This window comes from Theropithecus gelada, chromosome 14 (assembly GCF_003255815.1).
Source record: "Theropithecus gelada isolate Dixy chromosome 14, Tgel_1.0, whole genome shotgun sequence".
NCBI classification, from domain to species: Eukaryota; Metazoa; Chordata; class Mammalia; order Primates; family Cercopithecidae; genus Theropithecus; species Theropithecus gelada.
The window spans coordinates 60,998,028-61,006,668 of NC_037682.1; positions in this window are offsets into that span (position 1 = coordinate 60,998,028).

Sequence of the window (8,641 nt, forward strand, 5' to 3'; positions counted from 1 at the left end):
CAAAGACAGAGTTTCCAAACTGGGCAACGTAGAGTAAATTTTAACTCTATGAAATGAATGCACATATCAGACAGCACTTTCTTGGAAGGCTTCCATGTGGGTTGTATTTGAGGATATTTCTCTTTTTGCCATAGTCTTCAATGCACTCCTAAATATCACTTTTCTGGTTTTACAGGAACAGTGTTCAAACACTGCCTTATGAGAACAGTGGTATAACTCCCTGAGTGGAATGCACGCATCACAAAAGCAGTTTCTCAGAAAGCTTCTCTCCAGTTTTTATTTGAAGATACTTTCTTTTTCACCATAGGCCTGAATGTGATTCCGAATATCCCTTCGCGAATCCATCCATGAGGAAGTTTCCAAGCTGTGAAAGGCAAAGTAACCTTTATCTATGTGAGATGAATAAACATAGCAAAAATCAGATTCATGGAAATTTCTTTAAAGATTTATCTGAAGATACTTCCTTTTTCTCCACAGTCCTGAATGTGCTCTGGAATGTCCCTTTGCGGTTCCGTCCATGACAGTTTCTGAGCTGCATAATGAAAAGAAAGTTTTATCTATGTGAGATGAGTACACATAGCACAGAGCAATTTCACAGAAAGCTTCCTTCCAGGTTTTGTCTGAGGCTATTTCCCTTTTCACCATAGGCATCAATATGCCCCTGAATATCCCTTGGTACTTTTTCTCCAAAAGGGTTTCCCCGATACAGTATGAGAAAAGAGGTATAACACTTTGAGTGGAATGCACGTGTCACAAAGCAGTTCCTCGGAAAGCTTCTCTCCAGTTTCTATCTGAACATACTTCCTTTTTCACTGTAAGCCTCAAATTGCTCCGGAATATCCCTTCACATGCTAAACACCAACAGTGTTAGAAAACTGCTCAATGAAAAGAGAAGCTTAACTGAGCAAGAGTAATGAAATATCCTGACACATAACAGTTTCACAGAAAGCTTGCTTCTGATTTTTATCTGAGGATATTTTATTCTCCATATTTTAAGAGCGTTCCCAAATGTCCTTCCTCAAACCATACAGAAACAGTGATTTCAAACTGCTCAATCCAAAGAATGGTTTAACTCCATGAGAATAATACACACATCACAAAGCAGTTGCTCAGAAAGCTTCTCTCCAGTTTTTATCTGATGATATTCCCTTTTTCACCCTAGGCCCGAATGTGATCCCGACTATCCCTTTGCGGATCCGGCCATGACGGTGTTTCCAAGCTGCATAATGCAAAGAAAGCTTTATATATGTGCGATGAATAAACATAGCAAAAGGTAGATTCACAGAAAGCTTCTTTCCAGTTTTTATCTGAAGATATTTCTTTTTTCCCCATAGTCCTGAATGTGCTCCCGAATGTCCTTTCGCAGATCCGTCCATGACAGAGTTTCCAAGCTGCGTAATGTAAAGAAAGCTTTATCTATGTGAGATGAATGCACATATCACAGAGCAGTTTCACAGAAAACTTCTTTCCAGTTTTTGTCTGAGGCTATTTCCCTTTTCACCATAGGCGTCAATATGCTCCTGAGTATCACTTGGTACCTTTTTCTCCAGAAGGGTTTCCCTGATGCTGTATGAGAAGAGAGGTTTAACACTGTGAGTGGAATGCACGCATCACAAAGCATTTCCTAAGAAAGCTTCTCTTCCATTTTCTATCTGAACATATTTCCTTTTTCACTGTAAGCCTCTAAGCACTTGCGAAAATCCCTTCCCACGCTAAACATAAACAGGATTAGAAAACTGCTCAATGATAAGAGAGGCTTAACTGAGTGAGAGGAATTAAGACGACACAGAGCAGTTTCACAGAGAGCTTCATTCCGGATTTTACCTGAGGATATTTCTTTCTCCATATTCTAGTGAACGTTCCCAAATGTCCTTCCTCAAATTTCACAGAAACATGGATTTCAAACTGCTCAATCCAAAGAATGGTTTAACTCTACGAGATGAATACAAACATCACTAAAGAGTTGCTCAGAATGCTTCTCTCCAATTTTCAAGAGAAGACATTTCCTTACTCGCCACAGGCCTCAGGTAGCTACTTAATATCCCTTCGTAGTATCCTCAAAGACAGACTTTCCAAACTGGGAAATGTACAGTAAGCTTTAACTTTGTGAAATGAATGCATGTATCAGAGAGTAGTTTGTTGGAACACTTCTTTCTGCGTTTTATTTGATGATATTTCACTTTTCGCCATAGTCTTCAATGTGCTCTGAAATATCACTTTTTCAGTTTTACAAGAACAGTGTTCAAACAGTGTCTTATAGGAAAAGAGGAAGAACTCCCTGAGTGGAATGCACACATCACAAATCAGTTTCTCAGAAAGCTTCTCTCTTGTTTTTATCTGAAGATATTTCCTTTTTCACCATAGGCCAGAATGTGCTCCCAAATGTCCCTTTGTGGTTCATCCATGACGGAGTTTCCAAGCTGAGTAATGTAAAGAAAGCTTCATCTATGTGAGATGAATAAACATACCAAAAAGCAGATTCACAGAAAGCTTCTTTCCAGTTTTTATCTGAAGATATTTCCTTTTTCACCATAGTCTTGTATGTGCTCCCAAATGTCCCTTCGTGGATCCATCCATGACAAAATTTTCCTGCTATGTAATGTAAACAAAGCTTTATCTACGTGAGATGAATTAACAGAACACAAAGCAGTTTCACAGAAAGCTTCTTTCCAGTTTTTGTGTGAGGCTACTTCACTTTTCACCATAGGCATCAATATGCTCCTGAATATCCCATGGTACCTTTTTCTCCAAAAGGGTTTCCCCGATGCTGTATGAAGAGAGGTACAACACTGTGAGTGGAATGCACACGTCAAAAGCTGTACCTTGGAAAGCTTCTCTCCAGTTTGTATCTGAACATACTTCTTTTTTCACCGTAAGCTTCAAAGTGCTCCTGAATATTCCTTTGCACGCTAAACAAAAACAGTGTTAGAAAACTGCTCAATCAAAAGAGACGCTTAAATGAGTGAGAGGAATTCACATGGCACACAGCAGTTTCACAGAAAGCTTCCTTCTGGTTTTTATCTGAAGATATTTCTTTCTCCATATTCTAAAGAGCATTCCCAGCTGTCCTTCCTCAGATTCCCCACAAACAGTGAATTCAAACTGCTCAATCTAAAGAATGGTTTAATTCTATGAGATGAATACACACATCACAAAGCAGTTGCTCAGAAAGCTTCTCTCTAGTTTTCAACAGAAGACATTTCATTGTTCGCCACAGGTCTCCCGCCGCCACTTAATCTCCCTTCGCAGAATCCTCAAAGACATACTTTCCAAACTGGGAAATGTGAGGGGAATAAACATATTTATCACAAAGCAGTTTCACAGAAATCTTCTTTCCATTTTTTGTCTGAGGATATTTCCTTTTTCACCATAGCCGTCCATATACTCCCGAATGTCCCTGGTAGCTTTTTCTCCAAAAAGGATTCCCCAATCCTCTATGAGAAGAAAGGTAAAATTCAATGAGCGGAATGCATACATCACACAGCAGCTGCTCGGAAAGCTTCTCTCCAGTCTAACTGAAGATATTTCCTTTTTCACCATAAGCCTCAAAGCGCTCCCGAATACCCCTTCACAGAATAAACAAAAACAGTTTTAGAATACTGCTCAATGAAAAGAGAAGCTTAACTGTGTGAGTGGAATTCACGTGTCACAGAGCAACTTCACCAAAAGCTTCCTTCTGTTTTCTAACTGAGGTTATTTCTCTTCAGGATATTCTAAAGAACGTTTCCAAATGTCCTTTCTCAGATTCCACAAAAACAGTGGTTTGAAACTGCCCAGTCCAAAGAATGATTTAACTCTATGAGAGGAATACAAACATCACAAACAGTTGCTCAGAAAGCTTCTCTCCAATTTTCAACAGAAGACAGTTCCTTGCTTGCCACAGGCCTCCGGTTGTCACTTAATATCCCTTCGCAGAATCCTCAAAGAAAGACTTTCCAAACTGGGAAATGTAGAGTAAGTTTTACCTCTGTGAAATGATTGGACTTGTCAGAGAGCAATCTGTTGGAATGCTTCCTTCTGGGTATTATTTGACAACATTTCACTTTTCACCATAGTCTTCAATGTGGTCTGAATATCACTTTTTTAGTTTTACAGGAACAGTGTTCAAACAGTGCCTTATGAGAAGAAAGGTATAACTCTCTGAGTGGAATGCACACATCACCAAGAAATTTCTCAGAAAACTTCTCTCCAGTTTTTATCTGAGGATATTTCATTTTTCACCCTAGGCCCGAATGTAATCCTCAATGTCCCTTTGCGTATTCATCCATTACACAGTTTCCAAGCTGCGTACCGTAAAGAAAGCTTTATGTATGTGAGATGAATAAACATAGCAAAAAGCAGATTCACAGAAAGCTTCTTTCCAGTTTTTATCTGAAGATATTTCCTTTTTCACCATAGTCCTGAATGTGCTCCCGAATGACCCTTCATGGATCCATCCATGACAGAGTTTCCAAGCTACGTAATGTAAAGAAAGCTTTATCTATGTGAGATGAATAAACATAGCAAAAAGCAGATTCACAATAGTCCAGAAAGTGCTCCCGAATGTCCCTTCGTGGATCTGTTCAGGACAAAGTTTCCAAGCTACGTAATATAAAGAAAGCTTTATATATGTGAGATAAATATACATATCACAGAGCAGTATAATCTAAAGCTTTTTTCCATTTTTTTGTCTGAGACTATTTCCCTTTTCACGATAGGCATCAACATGCTCCCGAATATCACTTGGTACCTTTTTATTTAGAAGGGTTTCCCTGATGCTGTATGAGAAGAGAGGTATAACACTGTCAGTGGAATGCACACGTCACAAAGCAGTTCCTTGGAAAGCTTCTCCCCAGTTTCGATCTGAACATATTTGCTTTTCAACCGTAAGCCTCAAAGCACTCCCAAATATCCCTTCACACACAGTGCATAAACAGGGTTAGGAAATTGCTCAATGAAAAGAGAGGTTTAACTGAGACAGAGGAATTAAGAAGACACAGAACAGTTTTAGAGAAAGCTTCCTTCTGGATTTTACCTGAGGATATTTCTTTCTCCATATTCTAAGGTGCGTTCCCAAATGCCCTTCCTCAGATTCCACAAAAACAGTAATTTCAAACGGCTTCACCCAAAGGATGATTTCACTCTAGGAGATGATTACACACGTCACAAAGCAGTTGCTCACAAAGCTTCTCTCCAGTTTTCAACGGAAGACATTTCCTTGCTCAACACAGGTGTCTGGGTGCCACTTAATATAACTTTGCATATTCTTCAAAGACAGAGTTTCCAAACTGGGCAATGTAGAGTAAGCTTTAACTCTGTGAAGTGAATGCACATATCAGAGAACATATTCTAGAACGCTTCTTTCTGGGTTTTATTTGAGGACAGATCACTTTTCCCCATAGTCTTCAATGCACTCTGAAATATAACTTTTTTGGTTTTACAAGAACAGTGTTCAAACACTGCCTTATGAGAAAAGAGGTATAACTCCCTGAGTGGAATACAACTATCCTGAAGCAGTTTCTCAGAAAGATTCTATTCAGTTTTTATCTGAAGTTATATATTTTTCCACTGTAGGTCTGAATGCGCTCCCAAATGTCCCTTCGTGAATCCGTTCATGACGACATTTAAAAACTACATAATAGAAAGAAAGTTTTATCTATGTGAGATGAATAAATATATCTATCACAAAGCAGTTTCACAGAAAGCTTCTTTCCAATTTTTGTCTGAGGATATTTCCTTTTAACTATAGCCGTCCATATACTTCCGAACATTCCTTGGTAGCTTTTTCTCCAAAAGGCATTCCTCAATCCTCTATGAGAAGAAAAGTATAACTCTGTGAGTGGAATGCACAAGTCACAAAACAGCTCCTGGGAAATCTTCTCTCCAGTTTCTATCTGAAGATATTTCCGTTTTCACCATAAGCCTCAAAATGCTCCTGAGTACCTGTTAGCTGACTAAACTAAAATAGTGTTAGAATACTGTTCAATGAAAACAGAAGCTTAACTGTGTGAGTGGAATTCACGTGACACAGAGCAGTTTCACAGAAAGCTTCCTTCTGGTTTTTATCGGAGGGTATTTCTTTTTCAGCATATTCTTAAGAGCGTTCCCAAATGTCCTTTCTCCGGATCCACAGAAACAGTGATTTCAAACTGCTCAATCCAAAGAATGATTTAACTCTGTGAGATGAATACACACATCACAAAGCAGTTGCTCAGAAAGCCTCTCTCCAGTTTTCAATGGAAGATATTTCCTTGCTCGCCACAGGCCTCTGGGTGCCACTTAATATCCCTTCGCAGATTCCTCAAAGACAGAGTTTCCAAACTGGGCAATGTAGAGTAAACTTTAACTCTGTGAAATGAATGCACACATCAGAGAGCACCTTCTTGGAACACTTCCTTCTGGGTTTTATTTGAGGATATTTCTCTTTTTACCATAGTCTTCAATGCGCTCAGAAATATCACTTTTTCGGTTGTACAGGACATGTGTTCAAACACTGCCTTATGAGAAAAGAGTATAACTCCCTGAGTGGAATGGACACATCACAAAGCAGTTTCTCAGAAAGCTTCTCTCCAGTTTTTATCTGAAGATATTTCCATTTTCAAAATAGTCCAGAATGTGCTCCTGAATGTCCCTCGGCGAATCCGTCCATGATGGAATTTGAAAGCTGGGTAGTGTAAGGAAAGCTTTATATATGTGAGATGAATAAACATAGCAAATAGCAGATTAACAGAAAGCTTCTATCCAGTTTTTATCTGAAGTTATCTCTTTTTCCACCGTAGGCCTGAAAGTGCTCCCAAATGTCCCTTCTTGAATCTGTCCATGATGGCTTTTCAAAACTGCATAATAGAAAGAAAGTTTTATCTATGTGAGATGAATAAACATATCTATCACAAAGCAGTTTCACAGAAAGCCTCTTTCCAGGTTTTGTCTGAGGATATTTCCTTTTTCACCATAGCCGTCCATATACGCCCGAATGTCCCCTGGTAGCTTTTTCTCCAAAAGGGATTCCCCAATCCTCTATGAGAAGAAAGGTACAATTCTGTGAGTGGAATGCACACATCACAAAGCAGCTCTGCGGGAATCTTCTCTCCAGTTTCTATCTGAAGATATTTCCGTTTTCACCATAAGCCTCAAAGTGCTCCCGAGTATCCCTTAGTTGACTAAACTAAAAGAGTATTAGAATACTGCTCAATGAAAACAGAAGCTTAACTATGCAAGTGGAATTCACATGATACAGGACAGTTTCACAGAAAGCTTCCCTCTGATTTTTATCGGAGGGTATTATTTTTTTCAGCATATTCTTAAGAGTCTTTCCAAATGTCCTTTCTAAGGTTCCACAGAAAGAGTGATTTTAAACTGTTCAATCCAAAGAATGATTAACTCTATGAGATGAATACAAATGTCACAAAGCAGTTACTCTGAAAGCTTCTTTCCGGTTTTCAACAGAAGACACTTCCTTGCTCTCCACAGGCCTCTGGTCTCCACTTAATACCCCTTCACAGAATCCTTAAAGACAGACTTTTCAAACTGTGAAATGTAGAATAAGCTCTAACTCTCTGAAATGAATGCATGTGTCGGAGAGCAGTTTCTTGGAACGCTTCTTTCTGGGTTTTATTTCAGGATATTTCACTTTTCTCCATAGTCTTCCATGCGCTCCAAAATATTACTTTTTCGGTTTTACAGTAAGAGTGTTCAAACACTGCCTTACGAGAAAAGAGGTACAACTCCCTGAGTGGAATGCATACATCACAAAGCAGTTTCTCAGAAAGCTTCTATGCAGTTTTTATCTGAAGATATCTCCTTTTTCACCATAGGCCTGAATGTGCTCCCGAATGCCCCTTCCCGGAGCCGTCCATGATGGAGTTTCCAAACTGCATATTATAAGGGAAGTTTTATCTCTGTGAGACAAATAAACATATCTATAACAAAGCAGTTTCACAGAAAGCTTCTTTCCAATTTTTGTCTGAGGATATTTTCTTTTTCACCACAGCCGTCCTTATACTCCCGAACGTTCCCTGGTAGCTTTTTCTCCAAAACGCATTCCCCAATGCTGTATGAGAAGAAAAGTATAACTCTGTGAGTGGAATGTACACGTCACAAAACAGCTTCTCAGAAACCTTCTCTCCAGTTTCTATCTGAAGATATTTCCGTTTTCACCATAAGCCTCAAAATGCTCCCGAGTACCTGTTAGCTGACTAAACTAAAATAGTGTTAGAATACTGTTCAATGAAAACAGAAGCTTAACTGTGTGAGTGGAATTCACATGACACAGAGCAGTTTCACAGAAAGCTTCCTTCTGGTTTTTACCGGAGGGTATTTCTTTTTCAGCATATTCTTAAGAGCGTTCCCAAATGTCCTTTCTCAGCATCCACAGGAACAGTGATTTCAAACTGCTCAATCCAAAGAATGATTTAACTCTATGAGGTGAATCCAAACATCACAAAAGAACTACTCAGAAACTTTCTCTACTGTTTTCAACAGAAGAGATTTCCTTGCTCACCGCAGGCCTCCATGCGCCACTTAATATCCCCTCGCAGATTCCTCAAATACAGAATTTCCAAACGGGGCAATGTACAGTAAGCTTTAACTCTGTGAAATGAATGCACATATCACAGCGCAGTTTCTTGGAACGCTTCTTTCTGGATTTTATTTGAGGATATTT